This window comes from Rhipicephalus sanguineus, chromosome 2, assembly GCF_013339695.2.
Source record: "Rhipicephalus sanguineus isolate Rsan-2018 chromosome 2, BIME_Rsan_1.4, whole genome shotgun sequence".
NCBI lineage: Eukaryota > Metazoa > Arthropoda > Arachnida > Ixodida > Ixodidae > Rhipicephalus > Rhipicephalus sanguineus.
In genome coordinates, this window is record NC_051177.1 from 202,208,649 (window position 1) to 202,231,689 (window position 23,041).

A 23,041-nucleotide genomic window follows, 5' to 3' on the forward strand; every position below is an offset into this window, starting at 1 on the left:
ATTACTACTGCTAACAAAATAAGCTCCAGCGCTTATCAAATGAGTGCTGCAGATCTAGAGCTTACCCGCAAAAGGGGAGGCCGGGCACCTTCCTAAAAATTGGAGAGGGGGCCGGGCCCCCCTGGGCTCCCCTCGACTTTAAGCCCTGCATATATGTATGCTCTAAGGTGGCTCTAGAGTTGGAATGTCTGCACTTATCTGTCGTGTATATATCTGAGTGTTTCATATGCTTGGAAGCTGGACTCGGATAGGATCGGGTTTGTAACTGCCGCCAATCGACAGTCTGTTTCTTGCTTAATTTCGGGTAAGGCAGTGGAAATATACGCCTCTGCAATCTATGGTGTACTGTAATTTTGTTAAATGTGGTCATTCTATCTTCCCACTCCCACTCGTCAGGGTTCACTGAGGCGGGACTAACTGAGGCTCGGTCTGTAAGTCCTCGAGCTATGCGGCGCACCGCCTGATTGCTACCGTCCGATAGTGCGTAAACGGGTGTCTAGATGAGATGGACACATTTTCTTTAAGATTGCCAAGTTTCGGGATTCCTAGTGCCTCCTATGGATTTTTATTGTGTTATGATCAACCTAAATAGCGTGAAATTTTCATAATTGGTGTTTAACATGCACATTTACAAGTTATATAATTCTTTCTGGGCAGTGCGACTTCCGCGTGCAGCTAAAATAGGCCAAACTAAGGCGATTGGGTATCAAACACCATAATAACTCTTCCATTATTATCTTGGCTTCTGAGCTGACTGCACCTATCCCAGTGGTGTGCGTCAACTTCATTTCGTGTATTAAATGCTGCACCGCTACTAGCTTCCCTTATTAGAATCTTAATTTGACGTCTAAAGATCAGTCGCTACCTTTTGGTTAGTATCCAGCATGTCCTTTTCATTCCTAACGTTGCTTCACCAGAAAAGTGCAATTTACCTTTGCAACATTTATCTGCCATCCGGACGCTGCTGCAACACGTCTGTCACTGAATTGTGACCGTAACGAATGTTTGCCGAAGCTCAGGTGACACTGTTGAAGTTCTACAGCCTTTAGAACGTACTTGTCAGACAAATATTTTTGCCTTTTCTTTGGAGCTTTATAACATCACCCCGACACGCTGTACTGGTGATGCGTTTTACGTCTGCATTTCGCATTTTCTCCTCAAGCCTGCAATAATTGCCGGGTGATATAACCTCCTTCCTACCTGGCTGGTTGCAAAGGACGACATCGCATTACTGGAAAACAGCGCTCTACCAACAACGCACTTGGCTTGCTGTCGTAAAGGAATCTGAGACAGACGCTATAGTATTATTATCTATATTGACGTGATAAAACACCAGCAACATTTTTCTTTCTATTTTGCTCTTCTGCTTTCGTAAAGGGTGTGAATAGTTCTATCACACTAAAAAAAGCGTTGTAAAGATAAGTGAGGTCACTAAGCCTCTCATTCTCGACCTGACGCGCAGATTTCGCTGCCATTGCTTGGCGCAACGCGGTGGCCTCACACCGAAGCCGGACATTGTTAAATACGTCATGGGTGGCTCACACCTTCTCTCCGAAGTAAACATGCATCATAAGCTCCAGGAGCTAAACAACGCTATCAAGCGGAGAATTGTACGCTTGGCCATAGCTCGTCCCTCTTTTTGTTTTGGTTGTGACTCATTCCGGACAACGCCACCTCGGGGTGTCATTTTCTGAGGGAAAGAGAGAAAGCGCCTGCGGCCTATATAAGGCACAGGGACACGGGATGGAGCCAGTTCCCTTGAATAGTTGCGTATAAGGTACATACAGCTTCTTCGAACAGGTGCGTATATGCTAGTTCTTTTTTTATTCCTTTTAGCCGAGGAAACTAAATGTCGCCTGAAAAAAATTACTTATATCGAAAATTTTTCATCCGATAGTGTGAAGCATTGTAGCAAGTTGTGCCAATAACTTTACTCTAAGAAATTAGGTGCAATATGGTCTGTTTATCTGCATTACACAGTTCCAAATATTATGTTGCTACAGGATGCTCACACACAAACTTATTGAGATGCAGAAGGGTTTCTTTATTGAGATGGTTTGCTCGAATAGGCTATTGTTGCTGAGACAGCCGTGCGCATACATAGCTGAAGCAGCGATTGCTAAAAATATTTTGCGACTTTCCGTCAAGTGAAAAAAGAAAAATGAGGAACTACAACTGTATGTGAGGAGAACTACTCGCTCAGATGTTTCTTCAGCCGGTAAGGGTTTCGTGGAGAGTGTTAACGATATTACATATTTATTGTGAAACGTATAGCTGGCTTATTGCGATGGATTCAATTCTCACACTGTGTCTGTTATGGTCAGGACAAAGTTGGCCAGATATGAAACTCACAATGCGACGAGTGCGAAAATATTTGCAAAAAATGCAATTTCAGTAATTATATCACCAAAAAAGTCGCCGAAAGTGAATATTTTGAGTCATTTTTCTTAAATCGCATTCACAAGAGATAACTGTGTCATATTCTGCTCAAAAATGGGCAGGGGGACATATTGTGCTTTTAGGGCGATTATAAGGTAACCATAGAAGTAAAAGCAACATGATGAAATATGAATAACTTAACAAAGATGACAATTTAATTACTGTATAATAAATTGCTAGTGAGTGTAATTAATTTCATCGCCTAGATTCATGCTCGAACCTAGGAAGTCTCGCCTTCAAGCTTGTTAGTGCCTTACGCATTAATTGTGGGCCACTCTTTCTTGCTGATGCATTCGCCTTTCTGATAGCTCCCGTAAGATCCATTTTCTCCTATGTTGTGCTTACTTAGAGTTACGGAACGCTGCTGTATCCTAAAAAACAAGTTGATGAAAAAATAGGATGCCAGAAAACCTATCTTATGAGCGTGCCTATTTTATGTGAGCTAACGTTTTATTCAGCCTATATGCTTTGAATTTCACATCTTCAAAAATGTCATAAACTCTGAAGCATTGTATTACTAAGATGCGACCATTCTCAGCCATATCTTTCTTTTCGAACTTCCTAGTGTGCTATGAAAGGGCAGGTTATTTTTCGGCCCTGAATGCTGACTCGGATGTAGTGCATGTGTCACCAGGAGGCCCAGTGCTACTCTATTAGTCAATCAGTGAGGCGCAGATTATCGTTTTGCCGCAAATTCGGTCTCTGAGTGTCGCGGAGCGTATTCTATAGTAAATGTAACGCTGTCTTGGAAGGTATCAGTAATTTATTGACGTTGATGGGTCCAAGAAAATTGCTCCTTACGCTCATAATTTTAGCGGTAATTATAGCTGCAATACATTAATATCTGCGTGACACAGTTCTTTCAGACCACCTATTAGTATAGTTTCATCCTTCGAATATTTCACACCGTCACTTCTACTACCTTTTACAGACCGAGAATGCTTGTGAGCTAGGCTGCTGCGAGTATTCCTGGAGTTCTTGCTTGTCACTTGGCAAATTTTGATATGCTTTTTTATTCATTTCTTGTATTCGTAGCTATCATGATTAGCCAAAGGATCGTCATTGTAGCCATCATGGTCGTAATCTTTATGATTGCGATGGCCAGCGCACAATTCGGCCCTGTCTACCCCCCTGGCTACGGAGTCGCCGCGCAGCCAGCGCAACCCGCGCAGCCAGTGTACGCCGCTGTACCTGTGCGGCCAATCTACAAGGGACCCTTCGGCGGCATGAGCCCGTACGCCTACGGACTTGGACGGCGCTGAGCGTTTCCAGCTCACCAGGGCCACTGTTGCCGCCCTCGAAAATTCAGAAGTATACACCTCTGATCTACTACAGGGAACACGTACAACCTTATCCTCACCTGCAACTAAGCGTCCACATCATGCGCTCCACAACAAGCCATTTCTCGTGTCTTGCTTGTCGGCGAAGTTCTGATGATGTATTTCGAAATAAATAAATTCGTCACTATTTCCCCTGCAGCCTCATTGCATTCACAAGGCGTGTGTACAGGTCTTCGAAATGAAAATCAAGACGGTTGCCGGTCTAAGTCCGCCTTCTTGCCTCGTATTCGCATGTATCCTAACAATCAGGCGAATACGAGTAACCAAGCTCAAGCACTAAAATAGCGCTCTTTACCATAGGCCTCTTCATATAATCTTTAATGGCTGAAGAAATACGTCCCAGTTCTTATAATTATTCAGGCTGTTTCAGCTTTTTCGCATAATGTAGGAACTTTGCTTTCGCTGCCACGTTACCTTTCCCGCGGAGCATCAATGAGGCGAGAGATTAATGCTTAATCACAATTTACACGCAGGAGCACACGCGGGCTTTAGAAGTATGGGCGTATAAGCAATGTTGCCCTTGCGCTGCATAGGGAATCTCGCTCGAGTTTCCCACGGGTATACGCATTCTGAAAATTCGAATCTTGCAGCATTGCGTACTTCCATCTTTACTTGTACCATGTGCAACGTATCTTCCATAGTTATCGGGCGTATATAGACACGCGTCCTTACCTACAGACGTCAACATCTCTTGAGGACAAGAAAAAAAATTTCGGCAGACCCCACGTGCCGTGGGAATCGATGTAATGCGAAGAATGTGGCGGGAAGGCGACTGTGGCGTAATTTTTTTTATTCAGCGAGACATTACAAAATGACGCTACAAATACGCGCGAATGGTGTACGCACACACATATATTGAAGAGTCGCACATGTATTACATATCCAGTTGTTTACAATTGCGTAACGATGCCAACATCGACATGGGTATTGCCATCACCAGCCGTGGTAAGCTGACATGTAGTCCTTATACTTGCCGTTTATGATGGAAAACGCACGCACGTTTTACGTGTGGAAGAGGCTCTTGAGAGTTCACAAGTAGATGGCGGCGAGCGCAATGTCTTTGTTATTGTGCATGATGCGCGCAACGCAGACCTCGGCGATTCCGCTGCTTGTCTGTCTGTGTGTGCTCTCTCTCTGGCGGCCGGCGAAGTGGGATGCGACCTACGTTGAAGTTGTGCATCGCCCCGTTCATATATGTGCCATTGCCGCCGCAACTGCAGCGAAGCCGCCTGCTGTGGACGACACATTGGAATCCCGTGATTGCAGTGGGCTCATCGCTCCAGCTTTCACAAAGTGCTAACACGCCAATTTCTGTGAGTAGATCTAGCGTCTTTTTTTGAGGTCGTGCACGTGTGTGCGCACAGAATGTGCGTTATGAACGGCGAGAGTGAGGTGATTGTTTTGATTGTGGCACCAAATGAAAGTGGTAGCCCGGTCGAAGACAATGTCTAGAGGCCTGTTTGCTAGCCGGATCATGTTATCCACAGACTATGTCGATAGAGCCGGCGACATGTCGGAAGCTGAAGTCACCTTTTGCGTTGCCGGAGTATAGGCCGTCGAGGCTGGTAGCCCTGAAAAGTGCTACGTAGACCAACCTCAGTAGATGGCGGTCATTTTATCCGAAGTCTTCCTGGGCGTATATGGCCCATTTTGACTTATATATAGTTATGGCGTTTGCTTGCGCAAGGGGAAACTGTGCCCTATTACATGAGATATTTTTCTGGCGTGTTTGGTGGTTGTGGTGGTTCGCAGTCCCATGGGCACTCATTTCAATTCTATTGAGGGCGTGCGGTAGTCACGTGCTTGGTCCTGGCTGGGACGACAATGCCTACCGTGGACATTGGAAATTCAAGCAACAGTCGCAAGAGGTTACCGTGCTCGTCACGCTCGATGTACACTAAAAAAGAGAGTATAGGTAACTCTTTTCGGAGAGTTCTGACTTGCCACGTATACGGCTCTCTTTAAAGAGTCACGGCCACTCTCTTGGTGGGTCAGATTCGACGGGCTCTAGGAGGGTACTCTGACCCTCTAGGAAGAGTGGAAGAACTCTTATTCGAGGGATCACTTTACCACTTATGAGAGAGTCAGACGACTCTTGCCGGTAACACTCCTACGGGGGTCAAATGGCACATACCGAAGTCTCAAGCTCCACAACTATTTTAAGTTACTCAATTGACATATTCTCTACTTTTGCGCGACTACTATTGGAAATAGTGAAGTATTCATGTTAAGCAAATCGAATAATACTTGCCAGTATTCCCAGCGGCAGCGAAAAAAGAATAGTTCAATTTTAGCATTATCTTAATGAAACTTGGCAAAACAACACACCTTTTCCAGCAGGGTAATCTAGAAAGCGCGAAAAGATGGTCTGTGATTTCCAATTAAGCCGTTGAGGTATTCCTTATTTACATGCTTGTATGAGTATACCAACTAAGATATGTGACAGTGATGTGCATAGTGTCATATCGTGCAAAATAAACTGCAGAAATCGGAATCATGTTTCAATATTTATTCCTTATGATCATGAATAAATCAAAACGTGGTGACGGCTGAATGGATCAGACTTGTGACTTGTTATGTTTTCGCTCCTGTTCAGCTTGAGCAGCCATGAAAAATTGTATCTGAAAAGCAGAACGTGATATATTGATGAGAAAACAGAATTTCCGTAAAAGTTTTGCAAAACCTACACAATAAGTGATTTACACAGACACAATGAAAGCTCACAACAAAACAACAAAGGCGAACAGGCATGGTAAGAAACCAAGATTTTGCCGTTATCGTGTAAAACACAACTTGCAAATAGTAGCTTTTGTAGCACGTCACTTGGCGACAAACATTCGGCACAAGATGATGTGAGCCTCCTGTAAACAACCAACGAAATTGATTTAGGTTCCTTTGCGTAGTTGCCACTCACCTCTTTTCCTAGGTCGTGTTGTCCAACCAAAGGAAATGTAGTACGGACTTCCTCGTTGACAGGGCGAAGGCCGCTGTTGATTTTCCCATCACGAGTGGTGAGGTGCCAGGCCATTGCGACACCTTCGTTTCCCTGAGTGTGGCTGTCAATTGGAGTGAAGACGCGGGAGAAGCGATCCCGAATTCTGGGAATAATCAATACATACACAGTGATTATTAGTATTTAAAACACCCTTTGTTCATCACACCTTTACTGTACACACATATGACATAAGTGTTTCGTTTGAAATAATTGTGAGAAATCGCGTCAACATTTGCTTTCAGAATAAGCCTGGCTTTGCGCCGACGTATTCCGACATATTCCGAGATCCTACGGTAGTCAGGGGCACGCAGTGAGCGGTTACTGACCACATGTTTTACAAACGTAACCCATCCTTACTCAGGTAAACACATGCGACTACGAGCGCCCGAACGACACCCAGCGCGCGCGGACGCCGTCTACGTCGAGATGAGACATGTCATATGTTGGAATTACCGCACATAGCTCCCACAGTCGCGTACACTCACTCGATTCCGTTATAACACCGAACGTCATCGCTATGTACACAAGCCACGAAAACAGCAAACAGAAACGCGGGAAAGAGAGTGCATTGCGGCGGCCGCAAAAGTCGCGAGCTTTTCTCCTTACCGGCGAGACGTGTCCAAATTAATCGACTACCGCGTACGTGCTGGAAGTATCGTACTATATCTGCACCTCGAACTACCGTCTTTAAAGGGCCCCTCACCAGGCCACGTAGCAAATTTTAGTTAGACGCTGGAAGTTGTTGAGTGCCAAATGAGGAGCAGTATACCGCAAGAATTTTTCAAATCGGTTCATTACGAGCTGAGAAAAACAATAATATGTAGCGGCGCGAAACCATGATGAGAGGAGGCGAGTTTCAAACCCTTGCCACTCGCCCCGTATAGCCTTAGCAAGCCAAATCTCTTCCCCGCCCTCTTCACTTGACACATACGCATGAACACGTCATGCGCATGCATGGTCACGTGCGCATGACGTGCCCGAGCCAGCCAGAGCACACGAGCGGCGTTGCACGGCCGCTACCTTTTTTTTTTTATGTAGCGGCCGTGGGCGTTTTGTCGGCGTTCTCTGTGGTGTACTGCCTGTTTCTGCGGGACGGGCATGAAAGTTGAGACATTTGTACGGGCACGAGAGTGGCGGTATCATGAGCCAGTGCCGCATTAACGTTTACTTGGACGCGGTGGAATAAATGAGCATAATGAGTGCTCGAACGCGCCAGAACATTACTTTCGTTTCCAGGGCTGGCGTCTGCGCGATGCGCTAACCGCGGGGACACGAACGCATAGGAAAGGGAGGCAAACTAGCCCCGCATCTCGCTGCAATTCACGAAAAAAAAATGAAAGAGACGCACACATTCCCTTTGTGTGTCTCATTATTTCTCTCAAGTTTTATTAATCTATTCAAGCAACAAATTACACAAACTACACACGTCGCGTCAAATAATTATTGCAGTGTCATGTGCTACTGTTGGCGACGTCAGAGCACAGTCGTCTACGTAGAGGAGCGACGTCACAGCGCTACGATCAACGCAGGGCAATTTTCTCATGTACGTCATCCCCTCATTCTCTAAAGCGCGCGCCCGCGAGAGGAAGGGCAAGCAGCGTTCACCTTGAAATTTGACCCATTTCCGCGGCGCGTAGCGTTGCAAATTTTGGCAGACGTGATCGTGAACGCCCAGTGTATGCAGTGCGCTCGTTAGCTCAAAATTGTCAAACCTGGTGAGGGGCCCTTTAAGCCAACAAGAATCATTATACATAGTGCGTCTAAGCGTTCTGTACAGATACTTTTTTTTTTTTCACGTTCCCACGCACTGAAGCACGCTGCACACTCAAGGTCGATGGAAATGTTATTATGAAGTAGACTAAAGTGCATCTCAAAACGACATGTTGCACCTTCAGCAGGCAGACCCAATATGTGGTCAGCAATGACTCTTCATAATTGTTTGCATCGCCTATTTTATGGTAGCTTGTACAGTAACGCGCATAACGGTGTCAACTCATTAACTGACAGATTTAGTTGGGCATCCGCAACAGCCCCGCTGACGCAGTCTGCTGTAAGAAATAGCTGGCAGATTACTTCCACAGAGCTGCTGCAGACGCCCAGCTAAAGCTGTATAATTAGTACCTACGAAAGCAGTACACTCACCATTAACAGGCGCACGTTGTCCGGGCCCGCAGCTCCATGAATATTCCGCCCTCCAAGCGTCACTTCGAGCTCAGAGCCTGGCTTCACCGACACCGAAGATGCGCATGTTTGCTGAACACAAAGCTTCAAGACAGGCAAGTCCACAACCCGCGCAACCAACGCAACCGCGCAAAGTATACCGAGGAAACTGAGAGAGGAGGCGGAAGTGGCGCGCCACCCCGGCTCCGTCGGTGAGCGAGGCGAGCTACTGCGCCACGATGGCGCCGAACGGCATGCGCGTGATATGTATGGCGTAAACGACGGCGTCTTCATCACGGAAGCCAACGAAAACGCTTCAGGAGAGTCCAGTGACTCCTGTCAAAATGCTAACTCTTTTTTTCTGCTTCTACCTTCCATAAGAGGTCAAATGGACACACGAAGAGTGTCAGGGTGCCGTGACCCTCTTTTGACTTCTTTTTCTTAGAGTGTGCCACAAGGTGCCCCATGTTTCCATTAACGTAGCCGTCGCTTACGTCGATGTTGGCCGTCATCAAGTACGGCTTGCCGATGCTCAGGAAAATTGAGGCCGGTAGGCTAATCATGTCGCTTGCGTTATTGTTGGCCACCTTGGTCAGGGCATCATTGTTTCTGCGTATTTTTTTAGAACGACTATGGCTAGATCGGTTGAATATACCCATTTCCTAGCATTTTCATACGTTTTGATTGCAAATTTTCCCATTGAATGATTGTGTATGTAATCACTGCTGTGCGTAATGAGCACATTCGGCGCATGTTTTTAAGCATAAAAGCGTATTTTAGGAGCTGCCTCGCCAAGTTCTTAAGCTGGGGCAATGTCCCGCGCCGTACGCGTAACCTTAGTTCCAGAGGCGACCGCTGCAGGCGCAGCTCGCGCGAAAGAGGTCTTTTTAGTCTTCTTCCTCTTGCTCTTCTAGTACCTTGACGATGATATTTACGCAGGCAAAACCACATATAGCATAGCCAACTGTAGCAAGCGCACGCTCGCGCGAAAGAGAAGTCTTCTTCCTTTTGTTCTTCGAGAGCCTTGATGATGATAATAACGCAGGCAAAACCACGTACAGCGTAGCTAACTGTAGCATGCGGCGCTCGGTCCACTCCGGCAGTGCGCTTCGATACTAATAACATGAACCAAGCAGACGAGGTGGCGGAGCGGAGGGCTCGCAAGGCAGCAGCACCGCGGGCTCGCCGCCAAGACCCTGCGGAGAGAGCACGCGAGGCCGCAGAGAAACGTCAGCGTCGTGTGTACTCCGAGATACAAGCCCGCGCAGCCGAAGCAGCGCGGAAACGGCGGCAAGAGAACCTCGAAGAGGTAAGGCCGCGGGATGCAGTGGCCAAGCGCCGAAAGCGGTTGCTACCTGAAGATGGTGGCGCCGACGCGCGCTTCAAGCGTGATTTCCTAGACCACACGTTCGGCCACAGTTGCAAGGTCTGCGACCGCTTATGGTTCGACAACAACCTGACCACAATCGCCACTATAACAACGTGTGACATCTTTATATGACAGTAGAGGAATTGTACGGAGCATTCACGGCTTACCCGATTATCTCCGAGCCAGCTCCTCAATCGTCATTTACTTCGTGGACCTGGCGTGATTTTTTCTTACAGTCAGTTTTCTGAAAGTGTTCCTAACTTTATGTACCTTTTCTGGAAAACTATCCGACCAATCGTGCTGAAATTTTCTCAGATTATGCCTGAGTCTTTTCAAAATAGTTCGAAACTAAAATTTTGAAAAACTTTTCAAGTTACGATTCAGAAAAATTGATTAATTAGAAAGTTTCTGTCACTTCATGTGACCAATGAGTACAATATTTCTTGCGAGATAAATCTACGCGCCCGTTCTTATAGGTTGGGATTCTTACCAGTATTATGTGGAATAAGCATGCGAAATTTCAAGATCATACCAGTTTTGGTTTTTGAGAAAACTTACATTTAAATTTGTACAAAACTCTAAAATTTCGCGCTCGACCAGAAAAAAGTAAAAAAAGCTACAGGGCCAAAGTTACCTCGTGTCAAGGCCACAAGCTTTCTTTTTGAGCACGCAAAATTTCACAACAGTATATGAAACAGTTCCTTACATATAAAGCTAAAAGCAGGACAACGCGTTTACCCCACCAAACTCCCTTGAATAAGTACGCCAGCACCTTTGCTAAAATAGGCACTCGTTGGAGGCACCGCACGAACCCATGTATGGATTCAAGTGTGTAAACCTTATTACGCATCCTTACTTAGGTGCTCTGAGTGTTTTCCTTTAGATAACGGCGAAGGGATGGCTAATCACGATGGCACCGTTAACGTTAACAAAACCCCTTCACGTAAATGTTATCCACTACTGTTTCGAAATAGTGACGAAAACTTTACCCGTAACGTGTTACCTCCAGCACTGTACGAAAGCGTGGCTTCGCGTCATACAGCCTTCGTGAGTCATGCTGACATTTGCAAACGCCGCAGCATTCATTCCTTTTTGGGCAGATATAATTGCGAAAGGAATAGATATTTAGAGCAGCACATATGGTGTATTAAATATAAGTGTTTGATTTCTTTCATTTGATGCTGGGACCCATGGTCGCCTTGGGTAGGAAGTACGCCGCTTGCGCATAATAAAGTAACAGGAAGGTTAATACGTTAAAGGCGTTGCGTTTAATTCACAGCATTCGATCTTGCTTTTCTCCACCTGCATTATGGAAAAATCACACCGTAATTTTTTATTGAGAATCTATGACCGGAGGCCCTATTGCTGTGACGTATGTATTTATTAATTTATTCATTTCATAATTTAATTCTGTTTATACTACTGCCCTATCGAGGCCTTTACTGGAGATGACATTGAAGATAGAGTGGACTCTTAGATAGTAAGGAACAAAGAAAAAAACATGTTAGGACAATGTGACCATAGCGGCGAGTATAACAAAAAGCAATGAATATGATATGTGCATTTCAATAATTTACTCACTTTATCAACCAAGGCAAAATGAGGTATACTTGTAGGGTTCACCGTGCTTGTCCGTCTCTTGGCGTTACCTTCGCACCATTGTTTCCTTCGTGTCTTCGTGCGCGATATCACACTCAGCAAAGCGCTAGAGAAACGAAATGTCGTCGCTACCGTCACCAGAATCAGATTTCAAATTGCGCACGAAATGTGCAGTCAGGAGCTGAATGCACCAACTCTTCCTGTTTTGTTACTGATCTAATATGCGTTGATCAAAGAGTATACAGGCGTTTAGACGACTGCAATTAGGAGACACGATGGCGGTATTTGCAGTGCATTCGCACATGGTGATAGCTGCTCGGCAGAGTAATTTGCACAAAAGAGCAAGCGCTTGACACTAGGAATGCGACGATTAGGGTCTGTTTTTGTGAGATGTTGCATTATGTCATGCGCTAGTTTTCGCGAAAAAAAACACACATTGGCGTTCAATATTACGGGCAAATATCCAGTCTTCGATCAGAAAGTGCTGTCTATCTTCGGACTTCGAAGATGAAAAGTAGGTTGCACACCGTCCCGTTATCATTCTTCAACTGAACGAGCCCATATTTGCGCACGAACATTGAAGCTTGTGCAAACAGCACGCCCGCTCATGCAGTTTCTACTTCACAGGAGCACTTGCCCTCAAGATATACCTCCAGTAGAGCGAGAAGGAGCAATCGCGGCGCCGCCATGAGGGCACCAACCTCTCCTATTCCCCATTTCAATAAAAAATATAGCTTTCAAACTGATTTGAATGACATAATCACGTTACCGTAGAGTGTTAACAATTGGCATAATGTTGATTTCTATAGGCTGTGATAATCAATACGTGGTCACAGCGGTTGGGAATCACATCACTCATTTTCTTCAGGTCCTCAACTTTAGTGAGAATGATATCAAAGGACAATACCATCCACAATTTTTTTAAAGTTCTGTTAACTACAAGAAACGTGATTACAATCATTTTCGTGGATTTCTGAAAGTGAGTAGACGATAATTTGAAAGCGAGTAGCCCTTAGTTAGAGCGATATCTCCTTTCGAATAATGGAAGATAACCTACGTGTATAACAGAATACAGAAAGTGCAGAGCAGAATACACATCGTTGCCGCCAGGTTTTGAAGTTTTCGACATCACCTATACTTCAAAACCCTTTATAGTTGAATTCTAAGTAGGTTTCCTGGTATGTACAACTTGCGCAGTATAAAGAACATCCTCATTTATAAATCGTCGTCCATAAATATATGTACACAATATAATTTAGTGTGAAAATTCAAAGCCCTTCCACGACTGTGAAAGTGGAAGTCAGCGAAGACAACGGCTGCACGTTCTACGGCAGTGGCTTCACGTCGTTTTCGCGCGCACTCGCGCTTGTGCGCGCATTGGGGCTTCTTAATTCTCGCTGTTCTTCCTCCTAGCGAACTACACGCGTCCATCACATAGCGAGTCCAAAGGGCAACTGCTGATAGCAGCGCCAGAGCGTTCTCTACGTCACGAGACAAAGCGGCACAAGCACTGGTGGGAATTGCCACTGCCCGTTATCGCGACACTTGTGAAAGGGGCGTCGGCGGTGGCGAGGGGTACCTGCGGCGATGGCGTGATGCGTGAGGTGCGCCGAAAATTGTTGTTTACGCGTCTTTGCTTATAGATATTTTCCACGTGACCACTTACTTGTGTTTAGGTTTGTGTTGTTTGTTTTAGATGCGAAAGCATTTCTTGCTCGGGGGTATGTGCCGTGGCATGGGCGTCGGCACTCACACTACGCATGCGCAAGTCTCCTCCTTCCTTCTCTCTAACAGCCGCGCGTTACTCTCTCCACTTCTCTCCCAGCACCTGTTTGCGCTTCTCCTGCGTTCTCGCTTCTGCTCTAGCGGCGCATGCGCTACTCTCCTCCTCTAGTCCCCTCTCCTTCAAGCTGGCAGAGCGCTGCGCGCCTTGTCCAGCGCTTGCTTCGGTTGACTCCTCTGAAATGCGGGCTCGACATGCCGAAAGTCTCTCCTCCGCAAGCCGCGATGAGCGCCAGTGCATGCGCGTGCCCTCCCCCTCTCTCTCCTCTCCTACGCTGCCCCCCTCCCGCAAGCCTGTCGACCGCGTTCCGCGCTCGCCCTGTGAGAATTAACGGCCAGGCCAGAGGGAAGACAGGACGCGCAGTGTTCCTCTTCGCGTTCCACGACGCGAGTTTTGGTAGCATACCCAACGAACGCCAATGGAACGCGATTGTGCTCCAGCTTCGCATCACCTCATGGTCCCCTTTAGCGGGAGAAGTTGTAATTTTTTTCTTTTCCTATTTTCTTTCCTCTTTCTTTCCACCCTATCTTGCTTTCCTCTATGATTCCCCTTTCCCAAATGAGCATGCAGGCGTTGTGCCCCTTTAGGTGGCAGTTGTCAGCCTGTTTCCCTCCCTATTTCCTCGGTGTATTCGTGTTTTCTGTGTATTCAAACTAAATAAATAAATAAATAAATACGGACGCAATCCGCTTGTGTGTCTGTGTGCATATCGCTAAATTTTCGATATTGTACTGACGTCAGGAATATGCCCCACGTTTTCTGCAGCAAAATATTTCTTTCTCAAATATTTTGGTGCATTTAGCTGACAAAGACAGAACGCACGGTTTGTCCTTAAAGCGACGTAAAAGACACATACTAGAGAGAGACATGGACTCTTGTTCTTGGAAATGCATATTCCTTTATTATTGCACATCGAACAGGCGCACAGTGCCCATGAATATGTCTTGATATCTTTGTATGGAATGTACTTCCTCGCGGTGTAGTTCTATATTACAAGCGTATTCTACATCTCGATAATCAGTTGAAGAAACATTAAAGACACCACAGACCAGAGGTGTTACACAAGTAGAAGACGGTGGTGTTTATTTTGTACAAGGATTTGTATATGCATCCTTTGGTAAAAGAATCATTGCATAAAAAAGCAGCCCCGTGGGCCACAAACAGGCATTTTCGGATTGCACTTTACATGGTGGCCTCATCGGGACGCGTTATGTGGATATGTGTTATCCTCTAAATCCACCGAAGCCGCGTCCTCCTCCAAAACCTCGGCCACCGCCGAAGCCGCGTCCGCCACCGAAGCCGCGTCCGCCGCCGAATCCACGTCCACCACCAAATCCGCGTCCGCCACCGAATCCACGGTTGAACTGAGCCGAGGCCACGGTAAACACAAGGGCCAGGACCAGAAGGCCGACAAGGAGGGTCTTTGTGCTGATCATGGTGAAGCTGCGAAGATGACCAGCCCAAAGAGAAAGCTGCGTAATATTTAAACTTTTTCGCGTTCGTTATTGTGCATATTTTATTAAAACTGTGTGTTAGAAGTAATGTGGGGTGTTTAAAACGTAGTAAAATATTCACTTCGGCGGGTATTTGCGCTCCATCATGAGCGTCCAAGGAAAAACAGAGGTGACAAGGTACTATTATAAGGTAAAGTCAATTTCCTCGCCAAGCGAGGAGCTGCTGTTCCTGGCAAACATTAACGGCAAGAAAAAACATGAACAATACTTCGGGGTAAAAGCTGATTGCACCTAATAAAAAGATCTTATAATTAAACCATTTATAGTGGAGCCTTAGAACTGTGTAATGGGTTGCGCTCTACAGCACCTTCTAATGGGTCATCCTCTTCGGCTCCTTCCTGAAAGAACGCCGCTCGCGCTGAAAGTCCGTGCTTTGCCTTGACTGTCGTCATTGTGTATTGTCGCTGAGCGCCAACAAATAAACGCCTTAACACATTCACCATATATATCTAAACAGGATGCAATAACTTTTGAGCATACACATTATAGTAGACATGGTTGGTGCGATTGTGACAACAGTTCCGTACTTCGTCTTTTTTCAGCATAGAAATGCCTTCAATTACATGCCTTGTACGTGTTGGTGCTTCCGTCTAGTCAGAAATCTCTACTTTGAACTGTATACAATGGCGTAGTATCGTTTGAGCACGTTGTTCGGTAAGTGTATGAATCAAGTGAGTGTAGTGAAAGTACCTCGGAATGCGGAGCAGTTGTTGCACTCGGTTACAACTTTCACATAAATAATAACTCATGCTGCTTCTGCGCTGTGCGTAGGTACAAACGCTGATTTCTTTTTCAATAGCCACGCTGTTTAAGGCCAGATTGAACGGGTGTCACACACATAAATGGTGTTGAGGCAAATACACTTATGCAAAAGAGGTTTTAGTTGACGGAAATATTTCATTCCGTAAGCAGAAAAAATTCCTTTGGTTGCAATAACGCGCCTGAAAATGCAGGAAACTTGCTTGTTTACTACGTATTCTTTTTTACTATCTTATTTACGAGAGCCAAATTTTTTTTTTGTTAGCCCATGAAAATGTGAAAAATGAAAAATATTTATCTGCAGAGTAGTAAATGGTGTTACTATTCGCATTAAGACATTTCTAATTTATCATGTAGCACTTGTTTCCTTCACATGTATACGGTTATGTCCGTGCTTTTCTGCTGCACGATGCTCCAAGCTATTCTTCTCTCTATCAGTTTATTCTGAAGAGCGCTTTCAATTGCATTTATAATCCGAGCGCACTGACACGGTGAACATAGCACTCCTGTATTACGCATTTTATTGAGATACCCAGGTTCTTCAGAGGCAATCACTAACACAATATGCCATCCATTCTAGTACACTGCAACTGGGTGCATTCTGTGTATGTGCATTTTAATGGTCCCATAAAGTGGATGTTCTAAGAGACGTAACTACGAAACCTACGGTTATGCATGACAGCGTTCTATTTCCGTAAATTCTGGGCAGTCTGATTGCACAGGTCGTTTTTCATATAGCTTTGGGAACGCTTTGACATGAGCCTTGTGCTTGACTGCTAACTTCCGTGCGTAACATCAACATTCAAATGATCCGTCGTTAGCTTCTTGTTCACTTGTAGGACAACACACTCTAGGCGTATTCATGCAAATTAGTAAGAGAAATTGCATGTTCTATTGAGAAACGCATGCGCGCGAATGTAGTACTCACCTGGGATGTCTGGTCTGCGTGACTCTCAAGTGAAACGCGTAGACTCAGCTTATATAGAGACGGTGCTACGCACGGCATGAGTCGTAACCTAAGGCTCCTCTTGGTATCCATGAATGTATTGCTCACGGAGTAACCGAAGATAGGGCGAAAAACCCGGAAAGCCATGACGCTTATCAAGGACGTCGTAAGTGAAGGCACACAAGTGTGGAAAGAAGCTATGTTCCACTCATTCCAATATTGTCTTGCCTTGGGGTAGGCACCGATTTAATCCCGGGGATCTTGTAGAAACGCTTGCACATTTGTTGCAATGGCCTTGGCATCGTCAGCTGAGCCCGAGTTAAAAGAAAGGAAAGCTGGAAAGCCTCTCCAAGTAATACTACGAACCGACGCGCGTCCCAGAAACCTTACGATTTCTTAATGGCAACGTACGAAGAGTCAATACTTCTTGCTGTTGTATACAGTCATAAGAAGAACAGGTTCGACATTAAAGCATTGGAGTTTGGAAAAAGACGACGCTGGCCAAAACAGTTTCTTCAGTTCATGTTTATTTACGCAGTGGCGAGACGTGCAGCCTCATTTTGAAACCAGATGGTGTATCTGCAATGTCAGGTGCATTCATTCTGGTGGAAAATTTGTAGTGGGCCACCCAAGTGTCTATATGTGTGCCATATGTCTCTTGCTCTAGGGCATTTTGACTTCAATGTAACATTGCCGTGTACTTGGCAATCGCGTACTCAGGAGACTGTTACCGATAGAGTGGTAAACCAGCAAATCAATAGCGATTACCGGTTATGCCAGATATAAAAAAGGAACAGACGCACTTATGTTTTCGTCTTCTATTTAAAGAATCATTATTGCACTCTAGCTGGTATTTTACGACTGTAGTGCGCTTGAAATTTAGGATGTGCATTGTATGTGCGTGAGGTTTATGTCCATCCACCTTTTCCGAATGAAACTAGCGTTCTTCAGCAAACGCTACACGCGCAGTACCATCACACGGCAGTGATTATAACGCTTATATTATCGAAAAGAAGAGTTATTTTAAGTTAGGAATCATCCATGTTCGCTTATTGTTCTTTGTTTCGCGCTTGACCTCCACTGTGTTCATTGATAAATTATCAAGGCCGAATAGAGAAAGCTAGTAGAAATTGACGATTAAGACCTCCATCAAATATCGATACGCTTTTATCTTGCTACACGTCAGATTGCCATACATAGTCAAGTTAGCTTGCTTCGATTTCACGTAACGAGACCGTGCGCTGGTTTTCGTATGTTAATGAGTGTTTCATGTGGGACCTTGAGCAGTATATGACTCAGTGAATAACTAAGCCATAATCTCTGGCGCCAAAATAATTTATTATCCGGGGAAGGGGGTGGGGGGGCAGGATGCTGTGCTTTTTTTACTTTTTATTCATATGCGGGCGATGTTTTTTTATTACGCTAATCGCATTTAGCAGAACAGCGCGAAATAAGGGACGGTGAAACATACAAGACACAGCGCTGTTTTTCTTGTGTGTGTGTGTTCGTGAGCCCAGAAGCCCACCCTCTCGCTAATCACATCTACGCACTGTAAAAGTGATATCAATGATCAAAACGTTATTATTTTCTACGAAATTCCCTTCTTCCTATCACGTAACTTTGCAAGCAGAAAGATGAAATGCTAGAGGCATTTTTGCAAGCAATGCCTCGCCAAACATAAACGTCTTCGACATTGATCTATCGCTGGTAGAAATGAGCAAGCACAGAAAATGCACATATGACAGGCCACGGGGCTAAGTTGGCACATTAGGCTGATTTCTATTTCTACAGCCGTACTTATACAAGTCAAAAGATGCTATTACACGTGTACCTAGTAGGCATAAACAAACGTGAGACAAATTGCAGCTGTGCTCTGTTAGAGGCAAACTGATCACTCGTAGGCTTTAACGTGCGCAAAATTGTTATTGCTATTTTGCTGACTAATAATTTCATTTATTATTCACGCATGCATCGGCAAGAGCTGCTGTGGTTCTTGCTTCCGTAACAAAACGTGTAATTTCATATTTGCGCCTTCTAAATATTGATATAACCTTTTTCGAACTTGTACTCAACGCCCTGTCACGCGCCATTTTGCTAAAAATCAGGTTATGTTTCTTAAATTTTGTCATCGTAGACAATACCATTCATATTATTGTCGTGAGATGGTCTGAGAAGAGTTGCCCGTACGACTCTGAAGGGTTTGTGTAAGAGCGTGCGAATATTGACATTTTCGAATACAAATCGAATACGAATTAGAGAAAAACTGCCTTCGAATATCGAACGTGGGTGCATCAGTAAAAACGTTTCGAAACATGAAGCCACAATAGTTTTCTTAGCTATATTAAAATAAGTTAGTGAATCTACATTTCATTAGGCCGCAGCATAGTTAAGACAGGTATGCACTCATTACAATTGTCATGCAGGAAAATAAGCTGCTTGACATGTTCACAAAATAAGCACTGTATGTGGCTGTAACAACATATTTCAAAGTGGGAAATACACTCTTGAATTTGAGGTGACCGAATAAATGTTTCGCTAGTATAGAATAGCTACGTAGTAGCGATGTTTTGGGGTAAAAATATGAATGCTTAGCACTTAGATGTTGTTACTTGTTCGAATAGCCGGGAAAATTCGCATATGCATTTTTCGAATCCAATGCAATTCCAATAACAAAAGTATTCAATTCGTAGTCGCATGGTCGAAAATTCGCACATCTCCAGTTTTTTGTCGAAGCAGTACGAAGTGTGAGCGAGCAGCTTTTGATTGCAGGAATATTCGGTAGAGCACCGAACGACACTGCAGTGCGCGTATGCGATCAGAGAAACCTTGGCTGATTTATTAAAACAAGGGAATATTGTATTTCTGCATTGCCCAATCGTGGCACTGGCGCGTTTTTAATGATGCAAGCGCTAATGTGTGCTACTTTTTCTGATATGCTTATTTGAAGCTGCAAATATTTATGCCTGTTTATGCCTTTGGTATGTTCACGTGGTGTTCTTTTGCTTCGCTTCGCAGGTTCGAGATGTTCATTTATGTAAAATACAGGACGTCCTTTTTGCCCAAGTCCTTTTTAGGATATTGATTCTGGTAGCATTCGCGCGCATATGTCTTTGTTAACCTCCTGTCATTACTTAGTGGCCGAAACCTGGCGCATTCGCTGCAACTGTTCACTTCAATATACATTATAAATTAACTACCTTTATTTATCGAGTGCTATCATTCATCAAATATTGCCGAAGCAGATTCTCTAATAAGATCTAATGTTGACATGAATATATTGTATGTGCATGCATCACATAGAGTGTATTCCATGTTATGCTCAGATGCAAATGTTTCTAATTTGTCCGTCATACAATCAACGAATTTAGTGAACTAGCGGCCATGTGGCATTCGCGAGAGGTCACATAGATAAACCAGTTTCATAGTGAGCAAACTTGATACTTAACGCGGTCCTGACACTTTACTTGTCCATGGTCGATGCATATCGAGATGCTTAGGCATGTTGGATTAAACGCAAAATACATACATTCTTGCTCCCAGTATGTGCAGTCCATTTAAGCCTGGCAAACAGCAATTTTTAAAAAGAGCATTGCGCAATAGCATCGTTGTGCTTTGGAAGAAAGTTGGCATCAAGTGACAGTTTTAAAGCTTCTGCAAAATCTAGCGAACTTTTATTTCGAGGGGCCGTATATTTTACGATAGCCTTATTGAAAATATTTGCCTGATGATATTGAAATATATTGAAATATTTGCCTGATGATATTGCTTTCCTTAATTCTGCGCGGGATCTACATTCACCACTGCCCATTTATTTCACGGGCCAATAAAAAAACAAGCTATCTGTTTCTTAACGTCCAGTTACCAAAACACAAACAAGTTATTAAGAATGCTTCTTTAGCAAAATGGTTCAGCAAGAGCGCCGAAATTTTCCACGAAGGCGTGGAAAACACGATGATTTTTGCCGGTGTTGAAGCAAGCCACTTCACTTTTCTGATGTAACTTATCCATGTAGTGTAGAATGTCTTTCTGATATGAAGCTTTCACTATTTTTATTGTACCAAATAGGGTATAATTAAAGGAGTACTGACACTAAATTTTGAAATAGAGATAACTTGACGAATAGATTCGTGTGGACACACACGCATTATCTACGAAATATCAACAGATAATAGCTTAGAACATATTTAAAATCAATATTAAAGTGCGTGTCGCACCACTGCACGCGAAACGCACCTTCAATTTTCGTGCAAACAAGCAACCGCCACCTGCGTCACGAGTTTGTCTTGGCTGCCACGATCCTTGCGGGCGCTCTCTCCTAGCATACCTTTTCAACGGAAAGCGGGGGCAGACTTTCACGTGAGTACGAATGCTAATGTCCTTGCCTCTGCAGTGCATTTTGGGGGGTCATGCATATTAACGCCTTAGAGGGGAATATAGCAGCACCCAGGAAGCTTTTCGTTGAAAAGAGTTGTCAACGTGGAGCTCATGTGCACGCGGTTTCGTATGCTCGCTTAGCCAGCTACATTTTCACGTAAACCGCTCGAGGTCGCGCCTCACACGGCGCTCTCTGAAACCGAAACTGCAAATGAGCGATATAAAACCGTCTCCAAATACTTAACCGTCACGCGCTCAAGCAAAGAGCGTTCCAGTCGTGGTAAGCGGGTCATTAGCTACCTGTTGCAACAGAAAAAAACAAGATGCAAAATTTTGGTGTCAGTGCTCGTTTAAGAATTTTTTGCTTCTTTTATCACAGACACGTATAAGCAACGTCCTTCGAGACTGTGCATAGAAAAAAAGGAAAGTGAGCAAAATTATCTTTTATAAATAGGAGATGCCACGATAGATCTGATAACAAGCATGATTTACAGCAATGCAAGACAAATTTCGGCACGTAGTCGTTAGAGGTGATAAAAGCAACGCTACTAGTTTTCACAGCCTGATTAAGTTTGGCCGTTTTCAAAGAGCACACCGCAAATAAAGCGCCGAACAGAAAGATAGTAGCAAGCATCCTTCAGTGTACTAGTGGTCTAGTAGTGGACATTCGCGCGTCTGCTACGTAGTAGACCGCTGTGGCGACCAGTTTCGACCCCCTTTGTTACGAACCTAGGAGCCTTTGGTTACACCGAGAGTAATGGTGGTCAATAAAGGTGTGAGTTCCCATGACGTACTGAACACTATCCTTGATTATTAAGAGCTCTATAATGTAGCCACCTTACAAATAATCTAGTATGAGTTAGTAGGAGTGAGTTGCCTTGATTTATATGCACGCAGGGGCGCATATAATTTAATAACTGTTATTGCAGCTGTTTCAGACTCCCCATGGCCGCTTATTGGTAATGGCTTTCGGATGCTGAGCTCAGGGGGTTGAGTTCCGATCCTAACAGCGGTGGTCTCATTGAATTGCTGGATAAACTCATGTACTATAGCTCTGTATTAACAATCTTCGCGTTTGAGCACTCAATGTGATGAGAATCGAAACTGCCCCACTGTGCTATTGCTAATAATTATATTTCGATTTAGGTACATGAGAAACAATCAAGAGATTTTTTTTCCATTCCAGTGGCCTTCAGCTCAAACCTATTTGCAGCATCGGTCATCACTTTCAGCAATGTGCTGGGAAAAGCAAAAACAGAAAAAGGGCCGTAGATTGACGTTCTTTCATGACTTCTCTAAAAATGTAACAAAGTAAATGTTTCTTTAAGGGCAGTATTGGCGTTCATTTATTTATGAATAAATTTACCTTTCGTCCTCGAACTCACGATCGGGTTGTTGAGCGCACAGTGGTCACCGTCTCTGGCTGATGCACCGAGGACGGAACAGCCCCTCTTTATTTGGAGGAGCTCCGGATGCGCCAGGTCTTTCCGCACGTGCCTGTTTTGAAACGATAAGAACATGCTGCCGGGAAAACTCTGGAAAGTGCGCTGTCCTCACCTTCACACCGTGTCGTTGCTACAAGCATCTACAAGATCAAAATAAAAATAATCACGTTCGTAAAAAAGGGCCGCTTTGACATATTGGAGATACATTTTGCTTGTTCTGCAGTAATATGATTGAACTTATTAAAATTTTGTCCTCGGCGTCTCAGAGTTATCACAAGTAGAGGCCTGTAGCACCGCAGCTTCATTTCTATAACTTAG

General features: G+C 44.5%; 2 long non-coding RNA genes across 2 annotated transcripts; one reads left to right on the forward strand and one right to left on the reverse strand.

Moving 5' to 3' along the window:
• The first annotated feature begins 1,655 nt into the window (after nt 1-1,655).
• On the forward strand, nt 1,656-3,908 carry LOC119384001 (uncharacterized). The gene is made up of 2 exons (XR_005181827.2): nt 1,656-1,800; nt 3,475-3,908. It is a non-coding gene; the product is annotated as an uncharacterized LOC119384001 (long non-coding RNA).
• A 10,652-nt stretch (nt 3,909-14,560) lies between these two features.
• On the reverse strand, nt 14,561-22,759 carry LOC119384002 (uncharacterized). Its single transcript, XR_007415295.1, has 2 exons — nt 22,645-22,759; nt 14,561-15,128 (listed from the first exon to the last, which is right to left on the reverse strand). It is a non-coding gene; the product is annotated as an uncharacterized LOC119384002 (long non-coding RNA).
• Nucleotides 22,760-23,041: the final 282 nt, after the last annotated feature.